We start from the raw sequence: 17,209 nt of genomic DNA, 5'->3' as shown, positions 1-17,209 counted from the left end.
GTTGGAGGATGCAGGCATCATTCCGCCCTCTCACATGCTAAGCGAGCTCTCTACCATTTGAGCTATCCCCTCGCCTCCAAAGAAGTATGAAATCTCAATGACAGCACTGCCAAATCCCTCGTCCATAAGAAAGGATACTTTTTTAAAAGTATGCTTACTTCAGCTGTCTAAAAAGTATTTTTTTCATGGTAGTTCAATAAAGTTTAGTAGTGACTGCAAATAAGCCCAGTGGTGGAAATAGTTGTATTGTTGGGTTTGAGTATCCAGAGCTCAACAACAATGTGTTAGACAGCTGAAATGGTTACAGGAGGATGCAGGCATCGATCCGCTACCTCTCACATGCTAGCGGCGCTCTACCATTTGAGCTAATCCCCCTGTTCCTCCAACAGGAAGTATGAAATCTCAATGACCGCACTGCCAAATCCCTCGTCCATAAGAAAGGATACTTTTTAAAAAGTATGCTTGCTTCAGCTGTCTAAAAGTTTTTTCATGGTAGTTCAGTAAAGGTTGAAGTAGTGACTGCAGTAAGCCCAGTGGTGGAAATAGTTGTATTGTTGGGTTAGTATCCAAAGCTACAACAACAATGTGTGCTGATTAACCAAACTAAATAGTTGGAGGATGCAGGCATCGATCCTGTTACCTCTCGCATGCTAAAGCGAGCGCTCTACCATTTGAGCTAATCCCCTGCGCCTCCAACAAGAAGTATGAAATCTCAATGACCTCACTGCCAAATCCCTCGTCCATAAGAAAGGATACTTTTTAAAAAGTATGCTTGCTTCAGCTGTCTAAAAGTATTTTCATGGTAGTTCAGTAAAGGTTGAAGTAGTGACTGCAGTAAGCCCAGTGGTGGAAATAGTTGTATTGTTGGGTTAGTATCCAGAGCTACAACAACAATGTGTGCTGATTGAACCAAACTAAATAGTTGGAGGATGCGGGCATCGATCCCGCTACCTCTCGCATGCTAAGCGAGCGCTCTACCATTTGAGCTAATCCCCCTGTGCCTCCAAAAAAAGTATGAAATCTCAATATCCTCACTGCCAAATCCCTCGTCCATTAGAAAGGATACTTTTTTAAAAGTATGCTTGCTTCAGCTGTCTAAAAGTTTTTTTCATGGTAGTTCAGTAAAGGTTGAAGTAGTGACTGCAGTAAGCCCAGTGGTGGAAATAGTTGTATTGTTGGGTTAGTATCCAGAGCTACAACAACAATGTGTGCTGATTGAACCAAACTAAATTATTTGGAGGATGCAGGCATCGATCCGCTACCTCTCTCACATGCTAAGCGAGCGCTCTACCATTTGAGCTAATCCCCCTGTGCTCCAACAAGAAGTATGAAATCTCAATGACCGCACTGCCAAATCCCTCGTCCATAAGAAAGGATACTTTTTAAAAAGTATGCTTGCTTCAGCTGTCTAAAAGTATTTTTCATGGTAGTTCAGTAAAGGTTGAAGTAGTGACTGCAGTAAGCCCAGTGGTGGAAATAGTTGTATTGTTGGGTTAGTATCCAGAGCTACAACAACAATGTGTGCTGATTGAACCAAACTAAATAGTTGGAGGATGCGGGCATCGATCCTGCTACCTCTCGCATGCTAGCGAGCGCTCTACCATTTGAGCTAATCCCCCTGCACCTCAACAAGAAGTATGAAATCTCAATGACTGCACTGCCAAATCCCTCGTCCATAAGAAAGGATAATTTTTAAAAAGTATGCTTGCTTCAGCTGTCTAAAAGTATTTTTCATGGTAGTTCAGTAAAGGTTGAAGTAGTGACTGCAGTAAGCCCAGTGGTGGAAATAGTTGTATTGTTGGGTTAGTATCCAGAGCTACAACAACAATGTGTGCTGATTGAACCAAACTAAATAGTTGGAGGATGCAGGCATCGATCCCGCTACCTCTCACATGCTAAGCGAGTGCTCTACCATTTGAGCTAATCCCCCTGCGCCTCCAACAAGAAGTATGAAATCTCAATGACCTCACTGCCAAATCCCTCGTCCATAAGAAAGGATAATTTTTAAAAAGTATGCTTGCTTCAGCTGTCTAAAAGTATTTTTCATGGTAGTTCAGTAAAGGTTGAAGTAGTGACTGCAGTAAGCCCAGTGGTGGAAATAGTTGTATTGTTGGGTTAGTATCCAGAGCTACAACAACAATGTGTGCTGATTGAACCAAACTAAATAGTTGGAGGATGCAGGCATCGATCCCGCTACCTCTCACATGCTAAGCGAGCGCTCTACCATTTGAGCTAATCCCCTGTGCCTCCAACAAGAAGTATGAAATCTCAATGACCGCACTGCCAAATCCCTCGTCCATAAGAAAGGATACTTTTAAAAAAGTATGCTTGCTTCAGCTGTCTAAAAGTATTTTTCATGGTAGTTCAGTAAAGGTTGAAGTAGTGACTGCAGTAAGCCCAGTGGTGGAAATAGTTGTATTGTTGGGTTAGTATCCAGAGCTACAACAACAATGTGTGCTGATTGAACAAACTAAATAGTTGGAGGATGCAGGCATCGATCCGCTACCTCTCACATGCTAAGCGAGCGCTCTACCATTTGAGCTAATCCCCCTGCGCCTCCAACAAGAAGTATGAAATCTCAATGACCGCACTGCCAAATCCCTCGTCCATAAGAAAGGATACTTTTTAAAAAGTATGCTTGCTTCAGCTGTCTAAAAGTATTTTTCATGGTAGTTCAGTAAAGGTTGAAGTAGTGACTGCAGTAAGCCCAGTGGTGGAAATAGTTGTATTGTTGGGTTAGTATCCAGAGCTACAACAACAATGTGTGCTGATTGAACCAAACTAAATAGTTGGAGGATGCAGGCATCGATCCCGCTACCTCTCACATGCTAAGCGAGCGCTCTACCATTTGAGCTAATCCCCCTGCGCCTCCAACAAGAAGTATGAAATCTCAATGACCGCACTGCCAAATCCCTCGTCCATAAGAAAGGATACTTTTTAAAAAGTATGCTTGCTTCAGCTGTCTAAAAGTATTTTTCATGGTAGTTCAGTAAAGGTTGAAGTAGTGACTGCAGTAAGCCCAGTGGTGGAAATAGTTGTATTGTTGGGTTAGTATCCAGAGCTACAACAACAATGTGTGCTGATTGAACCAAACTAAATAGTTGGAGGATGCGGGCATCGATCCCGCTACCTCTCACATGCTAAGCAAGCGCTCTACCATTTGAGCTAATCCCCTGTTCCTTCAACAAGAAGTATGAAATCTCAATGACCGCACTGCCAAATCCCTCGTTCATAAGAAAGGATACTTTTTAAAAGTATGCTTGCTTCAGCTGTCTAAAAGTATTTTTCATGGTAGTTCAGTAAAGGTTGAAGTAGTGACTGCAGTAAGCCCAGTGGTGGAAATAGTTGTATTGTTGGGTTAGTATCCAGAGCTACAACAACAATGTGTGCTGATTGAACCAAACTAAATAGTTGGAGGATGCAGGCATCGATCCCGCTACCTCTCACATGCTAAGCAAGCGCTCTACCATTTGAGCTAATCCCCCTGCGCCTCCAACAAGAAGTATGAAATCTCAATGACCGCACTGCCAAATCCCTCGTCCATAAGAAAGGATACTTTTTAAAAAGTATGCTTGCTTCAGCTGTCTAAAAGTATTTTTCATGGTAGTTCAGTAAAGGTTGAAGTAGTGACTGCAGTAAGCCCAGTGGTGGAAATAGTTGTATTGTTGGGTTAGTATCCAGAGCTACAACAACAATGTGTGCTGATTGAACCAAACTAAATAGTTTGGAGGATGCTAAGCGAGCGCTCTACCATTTGAGCTAATCCCCCTGCACCTCCAACAAGAAGTATGAAATCTCAATGACCGCACTACCTCTCACATGCTACCTCTCACATGCGAGTGCTCTACCATTTGAGCTAATCCCCCTGCGCCTCCAACAAGAAGTATGAAATCTCAATGACCGCACTGCCAAATCCCTCGTCCATAAGAAAGGATACTTTTTAAAAAGTATGCTTGCTTCAGCTGTCTAAAAGTATTTTTCATGGTAGTTCAGTAAAGGTTGAAGTAGTGACTGCAGTAAGCCCAGTGGTGGAAATAGTTGTATTGTTGGGTTAGTATCCAGAGCTACAACAACAATGTGTGCTGATTGAACCAAACTAAATAGTTGGAGGATGCAGGCATCGATCCCGCTACCTCTCACATGCTAACGAGTGCTCTACCATTTGAGCTAATCCCCCTGTGCCTCTAACAAGAAGTATGAAATCTCAATGACCGCACTGCCAAATCCCTCGTCCATAAGAAAGGATAATTTTTAAAAAGTATGCTTGCTTCAGCTGTCTAAAAGTATTTTTCATGGTAGTTCAGTAAAGGTTGAAGTAGTGACTGCAGTAAGCCCAGTGGTGGAAATAGTTGTATTGTTGGGTTAGTATCCAGAGCTACAACAACAATGTGTGCTGATTGAACCAAACTAAATACTTGGAGGATGCAGGCATCGATCCCGCTACCTCTCACATGCTAAGCAAGCACTCTACCATTTGAGCTAATCCCCCTGTTCCTTCAACAAGAAGTATGAAATCTCAATGACCGAACTGCCAAATCCCTCGTCCATAAGAAAGGATACTTTTTAAAAGTATGCTTGCTTCAGCTGTCTAAAAGTATTTTTCATGGTAGTTCAGTAAAGGTTGAAGTAGTGACTGCAGTAAGCCCAGTGGTGGAAATAGTTGTATTGTTGGGTTAGTATCCAGAGCTACAACAACAATGTGTGCTGATTGAACCAAACTAAATAGTTGGAGGATGCAGGCATCGATCCCGCTACCTCTCACATGCTAAGCAAGCGCTCTACCATTTGAGCTAATCCCCCTGCGCCTCCAACAAGAAGTATGAAATCTCAATGACCGCACTGCCAAATCCCTCGTCCATAAGAAAGGATACTTTTTAAAAAGTATGCTTGCTTCAGCTGTCTAAAAGTATTTTTCATGGTAGTTCAGTAAAGGTTGAAGTAGTGACTGCAGTAAGCCCAGTGGTGGAAATAGTTGTATTGTTGGGTTAGTATCCAGAGCTACAACAACAATGTGTGCTGATTGAACCAAACTAAATAGTTGGAGGATGCAGGCATCGATCCCGCTACCTCTCACATGCTAAGCAAGCGCTCTACCATTTGAGCTAATCCCCCTGCGCCTCCAACAAGAAGTATGAAATCTCAATGACCGCACTGCCAAATCCCTCGTCCATAAGAAAGGATACTTTTTAAAAAAGTATGCTTGCTTCAGCTGTCTAAAAGTATTTTTCATGGTAGTTCAGTAAAGGTTGAAGTAGTGACTGCAGTAAGCCCAGTGGTGGAAATAGTTGTATTGTTGGGTTAGTATCCAGAGCTACAACAACAATGTGTGCTGATTGAACCAAACTAAATAGTTGGAGGATGCAGGCATCGATCCCGCTACCTCTCACATGCTAAGCAAGCGCTCTACCATTTGAGCTAATCCCCCTGCCTCCAACAAGAAGTATGAAATCTCAATGACCGCACTGCCAAATCCCTCGTCCATAAGAAAGGATACTTTTTAAAAGTATGCTTGCTTCAGCTGTCTAAAAGTATTTTTCATGGTAGTTCAGTAAAGGTTGAAGTAGTGACTGCAGTAAGCCCAGTGGTGGAAATAGTTGTATTGTTGGGTTAGTATCCAGAGCTACAACAACAATGTGTGCTGATTGAACCAAACTAAATCATTGGAGGATGCAGGCATCGATCCCGCTACCTCTCACATGCTAAGCGAGTGGTCTACCATTTGAGCTAATCCCCCTGCGCCTCCAACAAGAAGTATGAAATCTCAATGACCGCACTGCCAAATCCCTCGTCCATAAGAAAGGATACTTTTTAAAAAGTATGCTTGCTTCAGCTGTCTAAAAGTATTTTTCATGGTAGTTCAGTAAAGGTTGAAGTAGTGACTGCAGTAAGCCCAGTGGTGGAAATAGTTGTATTGTTGGGTTAGTATCCAGAGCTACAACAACAATGTGTGCTGATTGAACCAAACTAAATAGTTGGAGGATGCAGGCATCGATCCCGCTACCTCTCACATGCTAAGCAAGCGCTCTACCATTTGAGCTAATCCCCCTGTGCCTTCAACAAGAAGTATGAAATCTCAATGACCGCACTGCCAAATCCCTCGTCCATAAGAAAGGATACTTTTTAAAAAGTATGCTTGCTTCAGCTGTCTAAAAGTATTTTTCATGGTAGTTCAGTAAAGGTTGAAGTAGTGACTGCAGTAAGCCCAGTGGTGGAAATAGTTGTATTGTTGGGTTAGTATCCAGAGCTACAACAACAATGTGTGCTGATTGAACCAAACTAAATAGTTGGAGGATGCAGGCATCGATCCCGCTACCTCTCACATGCTAAGCGAGCGCTCTACCATTTGAGCTAATCCCCCTGCGCCTCCAACAAGAAGTATGAAATCTCAATGACCGCACTGCCAAATCCCTCGTCCATAAGAAAGGATACTTTTTAAAAAGTATGCTTGCTTCAGCTGTCTAAAAGTATTTTTCATGGTAGTTCAGTAAAGGTTGAAGTAGTGACTGCAGTAAGCCCAGTGGTGGAAATAGTTGTATTGTTGGGTTAGTATCCAGAGCTACAACAACAATGTGTGCTGATTGAACCAAACTAAATAGTTGGAGGATGCAGGCATCGATCCCGCTACCTCTCACATGCTAAGCAAGCGCTCTACCATTTGAGCTAATCCCCCTGCACCTCCAACAAGAAGTATGAAATCTCAATGACCGCACTGCCAAATCCCTCGTCCATAAGAAAGGATACTTTTTAAAAGTATGCTTGCTTCAGCTGTCTAAAAGTATTTTTCATGGTAGTTCAGTAAAGGTTGAAGTAGTGACTGCAGTAAGCCCAGTGGTGGAAATAGTTGTATTGTTGGGTTAGTATCCAGAGCTACAACAACAATGTGTGCTGATTGAACCAAACTAAATAGTTGGAGGATGCAGGCATCGATCCCGCTACCTCTCACATGCTAAGCGAGCGCTCTACCATTTGAGCTAATCCCCCTGCGCCTCCAACAAGAAGTATGAAATCTCAATGACCGCACTGCCAAATCCCTCGTCCATAAGAAAGGATACTTTTTAAAAAGTATGCTTGCTTCAGCTGTCTAAAAGTATTTTTCATGGTAGTTCAGTAAAGGTTGAAGTAGTGACTGCAGTAAGCCCAGTGGTGGAAATAGTTGTATTGTTGGGTTAGTATCCAGAGCTACAACAACAATGTGTGCTGATTGAACCAAACTAAATAGTTGGAGGATGCGGGCATCGATCCCGCTACCTCTCACATGCTAAGCGAGCGCTCTACCATTTGAGCTAATCCCCTGTTCCTCCAACAAGAAGTATGAAATCTCAATGACCGCACTGCCAAATCCCTCGTCCATAAGAAAGGATACTTTTTAAAAAGTATGCTTGCTTCAGCTGTCTAAAAGTATTTTTCATGGTAGTTCAGTAAAGGTTGAAGTAGTGACTGCAGTAAGCCCAGTGGTGGAAATAGTTGTATTGTTGGGTTAGTATCCAGAGCTACAACAACAATGTGTGCTGATTGAACCAAACTAAATAGTTGGAGGATGCAGGCATCGATCCGCTACCTCTCACATGCTAAGCGAGCGCTCTACCATTTGAGCTAATCCCCTGCGGCTCCAACAAGAAGTATGAAATCTCAATGACCGCACTGCCAAATCCCTCGTCCATAAGAAAGGATACTTTTTTAAAAAGTATGCTTGCTTCAGCTGTCTAAAAGTATTTTTCATGGTAGTTCAGTAAAGGTTGAAGTAGTGACTGCAGTAAGCCCAGTGGTGGAAATAGTTGTATTGTTGGGTTAGTATCCAGAGCTACAACAACAATGTGTGCTGATTGAACCAAACTAAATAGTTGGAGGATGCAGGCATCGATCCCGCTACCTCTCACATGCTAATCCTCTAAATAGATGCAGGATCGGCTACCTCACATGCGAAGCGCTCTACCATTTGAGCTAATCCCCCTGTTCCTCCAACAAGAAGTATGAAATCTCAATGACCGCACTGCCAAATCCCTCGTCCATAAGAAAGGATACTTTTTAAAAAGTATGCTTGCTTCAGCTGTCTAAAAGTATTTTTCATGGTAGTTCAGTAAAGGTTGAAGTAGTGACTGCAGTAAGCCCAGTGGTGGAAATAGTTGTATTGTTGGGTTAGTATCCAGAGCTACAACAACAATGTGTGCTGATTGAACCAAACTAAATAGTTGGAGGATGCAGGCATCGATCCCGCTACCTCTCACATGCTAAGCGAGCGCTCTACCATTTGAGCTAATCCCCCTGTTCCTTCAACAAGAAGTATGAAATCTCAATGACCGCACTGCCAAATCCCTCGTCCATAAGAAAGGATATCTTTTTAAAAGTATGCTTGCTTCAGCTGTCTAAAAGTATTTTTCATGGTAGTTCAGTAAAGGTTGAAGTAGTGACTGCAGTAAGCCCAGTGGTGGAAATAGTTGTATTGTTGGGTTAGTATCCAGAGCTACAACAACAATGTGTGCTGATTGAACCAAACTAAATAGTTGGAGGATGCAGGCATCGATCCCGCTACCTCTCACATGCTAAGCAAGCGCTCTACCATTTGAGCTAATCCCCCTGTTCCTTCAACAAGAAGTATGAAATCTCAATGACCGTACTGCCAAATCCCTCATTCATAAGAAAGGATATCTTTTTAAAAGTATGCTTGCTTCAGCTGTCTAAAAGTTTTTTTCATGGTAGTTCAGTAAAGGTTGAAGTAGTGACTGCAGTAAGCCCAGTGGTGGAAATAGTTGTATTGTTGGGTTAGTATCCAGAGCTACAACAACAATGTGTGCTGATTGAACCAAACTAAATAGTTGGAGGATGCAGGCATCGATCCCGCTACCTCTCACATGCTAAGCAAGCGCTCTACCATTTGAGCTAATCCCCCTGCGCCTCCAACAAGAAGTATGAAATCTCAATGACCGCACTGCCAAATCCCTCGTCCATAAGAAAGGATACTTTTTTAAAAAGTATGCTTGCTTCAGCTGTCTAAAAGTATTTTTCATGGTAGTTCAGTAAAGGTTGAAGTAGTGACTGCAGTAAGCCCAGTGGTGGAAATAGTTGTATTGTTGGGTTAGTATCCAGAGCTACAACAACAATGTGTGCTGATTGAACCAAACTAAATAGTTGGAGGATGCAGGTATCGATCCCGCTACCTCTCACATGCTAAGCAAGCGCTCTACCATTTGAGCTAATCCCCCTGTGCCTCCAACAAGAAGTATGAAATCTCAATGACCGCACTGCCAAATCCCTCGTCCATAAGAAAGGATAATTTTTAAAAAGTATGCTTGCTTCAGCTGTCTAAAAGTATTTTTCATGGTAGTTCAGTAAAGGTTGAAGTAGTGACTGCAGTAAGCCCAGTGGTGGAAATAGTTGTATTGTTGGGTTAGTATCCAGAGCTACAACAACAATGTGTGCTGATTGAACCAAACTAAATAGTTGGAGGATGCAGGCATCGATCCCGCTACCTCTCACATGCTAAGCGAGCGCTCTACCATTTGAGCTAATCCCCCTGTGCCTCCAACAAGAAGTATGAAATCTCAATGACCGCACTGCCAAATCCCTCGTCCATAAGAAAGGATACTTTTTTAAAAAGTATGCTTGCTTCAGCTGTCTAAAAGTATTTTTCATGGTAGTTCAGTAAAGGTTGAAGTAGTGACTGCAGTAAGCCCAGTGGTGGAAATAGTTGTATTGTTGGGTTAGTATCCAGAGCTACAACAACAATGTGTGCTGATTGAACCAAACTAAATAGTTGGAGGATGCAGGCATCGATCCCGCTACCTCTCACATGCTAAGCGAGCGCTCTACCATTTGAGCTAATCCCCCTGTGCCTCCAACAAGAAGTATGAAATCTCAATGACCGCACTGCCAAATCCCTCGTCCATAAGAAAGGATACTTTTTTAAAGTATGCTTGCTTCAGCTGTCTAAAAGTATTTTTCATGGTAGTTCAGTAAAGGTTGAAGTAGTGACTGCAGTAAGCCCAGTGGTGGAAATAGTTGTATTGTTGGGTTAGTATCCAGAGCTACAACAACAATGTGTGCTGATTGAACCAAACTAAATAGTTGGAGGATGCAGGCATCGATCCCGCTACCTCTCACATGCTAAGCGAGCGCTCTACCATTTGAGCTAATCCCCCTGTTCCTCCAACAAGAAGTATGAAATCTCAATGACCGCACTGCCAAATCCCTCGTCCATAAGAAAGGATACTTTTTAAAAAGTATGCTTGCTTCAGCTGTCTAAAAGTATTTTTCATGGTAGTTCAGTAAAGGTTGAAGTAGTGACTGCAGTAAGCCCAGTGGTGGAAATAGTTGTATTGTTGGGTTAGTATCCAGAGCTACAACAACAATGTGTGCTGATTGAACCAAACTAAATAGTTGGAGGATGCAGGCATCGATCCCGCTACCTCTCACATGCTAAGCGAGCGCTCTACCATTTGAGCTAATCCCCCTGCGCCTCCAACAAGAAGTATGAAATCTCAATGACCGCACTGCCAAATCCCTCGTCCATAAGAAAGGATACTTTTTAAAAAGTATGCTTGCTTCAGCTGTCTAAAAGTATTTTTCATGGTAGTTCAGTAAAGGTTGAAGTAGTGACTGCAGTAAGCCCAGTGGTGGAAATAGTTGTATTGTTGGGTTAGTATCCAGAGCTACAACAACAATGTGTGCTGATTGAACCAAACTAAATAGTTGGAGGATGCAGGCATCGATGCTACCTCTCACATGCTAAGCAAGCGCTCTACCATTTGAGCTAATCCCCCTGTGCCTCCAACAAGAAGTATGAAATCTCAATGACCGCACTGCCAAATCCCTCGTCCATAAGAAAGGATACTTTTTTAAAAGTATGCTTGCTTCAGCTGTCTAAAAGTATTTTTCATGGTAGTTCAGTAAAGGTTGAAGTAGTGACTGCAGTAAGCCCAGTGGTGGAAATAGTTGTATTGTTGGGTTAGTATCCAGAGCTACAACAACAATGTGTGCTGATTGAACCAAACTAAATAGTTGGAGGATGCAGGCATCGATCCCGCTACCTCTCACATGCTAAGCGAGCGCTCTACCATTTGAGCTAATCCCCCTGCGCCTCCAACAAGAAGTATGAAATCTCAATGACCGCACTGCCAAATCCCTCGTCCATAAGAAAGGATACTTTTTAAAAAGTATGCTTGCTTCAGCTGTCTAAAAGTATTTTTCATGGTAGTTCAGTAAAGGTTGAAGTAGTGACTGCAGTAAGCCCAGTGGTGGAAATAGTTGTATTGTTGGGTTAGTATCCAGAGCTACAACAACAATGTGTGCTGATTGAACCAAACTAAATAGTTGGAGGATGCAGGCATCGATCCCACTACCTCTCACATGCTAAGCAAGCGCTCTACCATTTGAGCTAATCCCCCTGCGCCTCCAACAAGAAGTATGAAATCTCAATGACCGCACTGCCAAATCCCTCGTCCATAAGAAAGGATACTTTTTAAAAAGTATGCTTGCTTCAGCTGTCTAAAAGTATTTTTCATGGTAGTTCAGTAAAGGTTGAAGTAGTGACTGCAGTAAGCCCAGTGGTGGAAATAGTTGTATTGTTGGGTTAGTATCCAGAGCTACAACAACAATGTGTGCTGATTGAACCAAACTAAATAGTTGGAGGATGCAGGCATCGATCCCGCTACCTCTCACATGCTAAGCAAGCACTCTACCATTTGAGCTAATCCCCCTGTGCCTCCAACAAGAAGTATGAAATCTCAATGACCGCACTGCCAAATCCCTCGTCCATAAGAAAGTATACTTTTTAAAAAGTATGCTTGCTTCAGCTGTCTAAAAGTATTTTTCATGGTAGTTCAGTAAAGGTTGAAGTAGTGACTGCAGTAAGCCCAGTGGTGGAAATAGTTGTATTGTTGGGTTAGTATCCAGAGCTACAACAACAATGTGTGCTGATTGAACCAAACTAAATAGTTGGAGGATGCAGGCATCGATCCGCTACCTCTCACATGCTAAGCGAGCGCTCTACCATTTGAGCTAATCCCCCTGTTCCTCAACAAGAAGTATGAAATCTCAATGACCGCACTGCCAAATCCCTCGTCCATAAGAAAGGATACTTTTTTAAAAAGTATGCTTGCTTCAGCTGTCTAAAAGTATTTTTCATGGTAGTTCAGTAAAGGTTGAAGTAGTGACTGCAGTAAGCCCAGTGGTGGAAATAGTTGTATTGTTGGGTTAGTATCCAGAGCTACAACAACAATGTGTGCTGATTGAACCAAACTAAATAGTTGGAGGATGCAGGCATCGATCCCGCTACCTCTCACATGCTAAGCGAGCGCTCTACCATTTGAGCTAATCCCCCTGCGCCTCCAACAAGAAGTATGAAATCTCAATGACCGCACTGCCAAATCCCTCGTCCATAAGAAAGGATACTTTTTAAAAAGTATGCTTGCTTCAGCTGTCTAAAAGTATTTTTCATGGTAGTTCAGTAAAGGTTGAAGTAGTGACTGCAGTAAGCCCAGTGGTGGAAATAGTTGTATTGTTGGGTTAGTATCCAGAGCTACAACAACAATGTGTGCTGATTGAACCAAACTAAATAGTTGGAGGATGCAGGCATCGATCCCGCTACCTCTCACATGCTAAGCAAGCGCTCTACCATTTGAGCTAATCCCCCTGCGCCTCCAACAAGAAGTATGAAATCTCAATGACCGCACTGCCAAATCCCTCGTCCATAAGAAAGGATACTTTTTAAAAGTATGCTTGCTTCAGCTGTCTAAAAGTATTTTTCATGGTAGTTCAGTAAAGGTTGAAGTAGTGACTGCAGTAAGCCCAGTGGTGGAAATAGTTGTATTGTTGGGTTAGTATCCAGAGCTACAACAACAATGTGTGCTGATTGAACCAAACTAAATAGTTGGAGGATGCAGGCATCGATCCCGCTACCTCTCACATGCTAAGCGAGCGCTCTACCATTTGAGCTAATCCCCCTGCGCCTCCAACAAGAAGTATGAAATCTCAATGACCGCACTGCCAAATCCCTCGTCCATAAGAAAGGATACTTTTTAAAAAGTATGCTTGCTTCAGCTGTCTAAAAGTATTTTTCATGGTAGTTCAGTAAAGGTTGAAGTAGTGACTGCAGTAAGCCCAGTGGTGGAAATAGTTGTATTGTTGGGTTAGTATCCAGAGCTACAACAACAATGTGTGCTGATTGAACCAAACTAAATAGTTGGAGGATGCAGGCATCGATCCCGCTACCTCTCACATGCTAAGCAAGCGCTCTACCATTTGAGCTAATCCCCCTGTGCCTCCAACTAGAAGTATGAAATCTCAATGTCCTCACTGCCAAATCCCTCGTCCATAAGAAAGGATACTTTTTTTAAAAGTATGCTTGCTTCAGCTGTCTAAAAGTATTTTTCATGGTAGTTCAGTAAAGTTTGAGGTAGTGACTGCAGTAAGCCCAGTGGTGGGAATAGTTGTATTGTTGAGTTAGTATCCAGAGCTACAACAACAATGTGTGCTGATTGAACCAAACTAAATAGTTGGAGAATGCAGGTATCGATCCCGCTACCTCTCACATGCTAAGCAAGCGCTCTACCATTTGAGCTAATCCCCCTGCGCCTCCAACAAGAAGTATGAAATCTCAATGACCGCACTGCCAAATCCCTCGTCCATAAGAAAGGATACTTTTTAAAAAGTATGCTTGCTTCAGCTGTCTAAAAGTATTTTTCATGGTAGTTCAGTAAAGGTTGAAGTAGTGACTGCAGTAAGCCCAGTGGTGGAAATAGTTGTATTGTTGGGTTAGTATCCAGAGCTACAACAACAATGTGTGCTGATTGAACCAAACTAAATAGTTGGAGGATGCAGGCATCGATCCCGCTACCTCTCACATGCTAAGCAAGCGCTCTACCATTTGAGCTAATCCCCCTGCACCTCCAACAAGAAGTATGAAATCTCAATGACCGCACTGCCAAATCCCTCGTCCATAAGAAAGGATATTTTTTAAAAGTATGCTTGCTTCAGCTGTCTAAAAGTATTTTTCATGGTAGTTCAGTAAAGGTTGAAGTAGTGACTGCAGTAAGCCCAGTGGTGGAAATAGTTGTATTGTTGGGTTAGTATCCAGAGCTACAACAACAATGTGTGCTGATTGAACCAAACTAAATAGTTGGAGGATGCAGGCATCGATCCCGCTACCTCTCACATGCTAAGCGAGCGCTCTACCATTTGAGCTAATCCCCCTGCGCCTCCAACAAGAAGTATGAAATCTCAATGACCGCACTGCCAAATCCCTCGTCCATAAGAAAGGATACTTTTTAAAAAGTATGCTTGCTTCAGCTGTCTAAAAGTATTTTTCATGGTAGTTCAGTAAAGGTTGAAGTAGTGACTGCAGTAAGCCCAGTGGTGGAAATAGTTGTATTGTTGGGTTAGTATCCAGAGCTACAACAACAATGTGTGCTGATTGAACCAAACTAAATAGTTGGAGGATGCAGGCATCGATCCCGCTACCTCTCACATGCTAAGCGAGCGCTCTACCATTTGAGCTAATCCCCCTGTTCCTCCAACAAGAAGTATGAAATCTCAATGACCGCACTGCCAAATCCCTCGTCCATAAGAAAGGATACTTTTTTAAAAGTATGCTTGCTTCAGCTGTCTAAAAGTATTTTTCATGGTAGTTCAGTAAAGGTTGAAGTAGTGACTGCAGTAAGCCCAGTGGTGGAAATAGTTGTATTGTTGGGTTAGTATCCAGAGCTACAACAACAATGTGTGCTGATTGAACCAAACTAAATAGTTGGAGGATGCAGGCATCGATCCCGCTACCTCTCACATGCTAAGCAAGCGCTCTACCATTTGAGCTAATCCCCTGTTCCTCCAACAAGAAGTATGAAATCTCAATGACCGCACTGCCAAATCCCTCGTCCATAAGAAAGGATACTTTTTTAAAAAGTATGCTTGCTTCAGCTGTCTAAAAGTATTTTTCATGGTAGTTCAGTAAAGGTTGAAGTAGTGACTGCAGTAAGCCCAGTGGTGGAAATAGTTGTATTGTTGGGTTAGTATCCAGAGCTACAACAACAATGTGTGCTGATTGAACCAAACTAAATAGTTGGAGGATGCAGGCATCGATCCCGCTACCTCTCACATGCTAAGCAAGCGCTCTACCATTTGAGCTAATCCCCCTGTGCCTCCAACAAGAAGTATGAAATCTCAATGACCGCACTGCCAAATCCCTCGTCCATAAGAAAGGATACTTTTTAAAAAGTATGCTTGCTTCAGCTGTCTAAAAGTATTTTTCATGGTAGTTCAGTAAAGGTTGAAGTAGTGACTGCAGTAAGCCCAGTGGTGGAAATAGTTGTATTGTTGGGTTAGTATCCAGAGCTACAACAACAATGTGTGCTGATTGAACCAAACTAAATAGTTGGAGGATGCAGGCATCGATCCCGCTACCTCTCACATGCTAAGCAAGCGCTCTACCATTTGAGCTAATCCCCCTGCGCCTCCAACAAGAAGTATGAAATCTCAATGACCGCACTGCCAAATCCCTCGTCCATAAGAAAGGATACTTTTTAAAAGTATGCTTGCTTCAGCTGTCTAAAAGTATTTTTCATGGTAGTTCAGTAAAGGTTGAAGTAGTGACTGCAGTAAGCCCAGTGGTGGAAATAGTTGTATTGTTGGGTTAGTATCCAGAGCTACAACAACAATGTGTGCTGATTGAACCAAACTAAATAGTTGGAGGATGCAGGTATCGATCCCGCTACCTCTCACATGCTAAGCAAGCGCTCTACCATTTGAGCTAATCCCCCTGCGCCTCCAACAAGAAGTATGAAATCTCAATGACCGCACTGCCAAATCCCTCGTCCATAAGAAAGGATACTTTTTTAAAAAGTATGCTTGCTTCAGCTGTCTAAAAGTATTTTTCATGGTAGTTCAGTAAAGGTTGAAGTAGTGACTGCAGTAAGCCCAGTGGTGGAAATAGTTGTATTGTTGGGTTAGTATCCAGAGCTACAACAACAATGTGTGCTGATTGAACCAAACTAAATAGTTGGAGGATGCAGGCATCGATCCCGCTACCTCTCACATGCTAAGCAAGCGCTCTACCATTTGAGCTAATCCCCCTGTGCCTCCAACAAGAAGTATGAAATCTCAATGACCGCACTGCCAAATCCCTCGTCCATAAGAAAGGATACTTTTTTTAAAGTATGCTTGCTTCAGCTGTCTAAAAGTATTTTTCATGGTAGTTCAGTAAAGGTTGAAGTAGTGACTGCAGTAAGCCCAGTGGTGGAAATAGTTGTATTGTTGGGTTAGTATCCAGAGCTACAACAACAATGTGTGCTGATTGAACCAAACTAAATAGTTGGAGGATGCAGGCATCGATCCCGCTACCTCTCGCATGCTAAGCAAGCGCTCTACCATTTGAGCTAATCCCCCTGCGCCTCCAACAAGAAGTATGAAATCTCAATGACCGCACTGCCAAATCCCTCGTCCATAAGAAAGGATACTTTTTAAAAAGTATGCTTGCTTCAGCTGTCTAAAAGTATTTTTCATGGTAGTTCAGTAAAGGTTGAAGTAGTGACTGCAGTAAGCCCAGTGGTGGAAATAGTTGTATTGTTGGGTTAGTATCCAGAGCTACAACAACAATGTGTGCTGATTGAACCAAACTAAATAGTTGGAGGATGCAGGCATCGATCCCGCTACCTCTCACATGCTAAGCAAGCGCTCTACCATTTGAGCTAATCCCCCTGCGCCTCCAACAAGAAGTATGAAATCTCAATGACCGCACTGCCAAATCCCTCGTCCATAAGAAAGGATACTTTTTTAAAAGTATGCTTGCTTCAGCTGTCTAAAAGTATTTTTCATGGTAGTTCAGTAAAGGTTGAAGTAGTGACTGCAGTAAGCCCAGTGGTGGAAATAGTTGTATTGTTGGGTTAGTATCCAGAGCTACAACAACAATGTGTGCTGATTGAACCAAACTAAATAGTTGGAGGATGCAGGCATCGATCCCGCTACCTCTCACATGCTAAGCGAGCGCTCTACCATTTGAGCTAATCCCCCTGTTCCTCCAACAAGAAGTATGAAATCTCAATGACCGCACTGCCAAATCCCTCGTCCATAAGAAAGGATACTTTTTTAAAAGTATGCTTGCTTCAGCTGTCTAAAAGTATTTTTCATGGTAGTTCAGTAAAGGTTGAAGTAGTGACTGCAGTAAGCCCAGTGGTGGAAATAGTTGTATTGTTGGGTTAGTATCCAGAGCTACAACAACAATGTG

The 17,209-nt window shown here is 42.6% G+C and overlaps 1 non-coding gene across 1 annotated transcript; it reads right to left on the bottom strand.

Moving 5' to 3' along the window:
* Positions 1–923: 923 nt before the first annotated feature.
* trnaa-agc lies at positions 924–996 on the bottom strand. Its single transcript has one exon. It is a non-coding gene; the product is annotated as a tRNA-Ala (tRNA).
* Positions 997–17,209: the final 16,213 nt, after the last annotated feature.

The sequence above is a fragment of the Oncorhynchus gorbuscha genome, unplaced genomic scaffold (genome assembly GCF_021184085.1).
Source record: "Oncorhynchus gorbuscha isolate QuinsamMale2020 ecotype Even-year unplaced genomic scaffold, OgorEven_v1.0 Un_scaffold_2848, whole genome shotgun sequence".
Classification (NCBI taxonomy): domain Eukaryota; kingdom Metazoa; phylum Chordata; class Actinopteri; order Salmoniformes; family Salmonidae; genus Oncorhynchus; species Oncorhynchus gorbuscha.
Note: the sequence above shows the minus strand (reverse complement) of the source record. Positions and strands in the feature narration are given on the sequence as shown.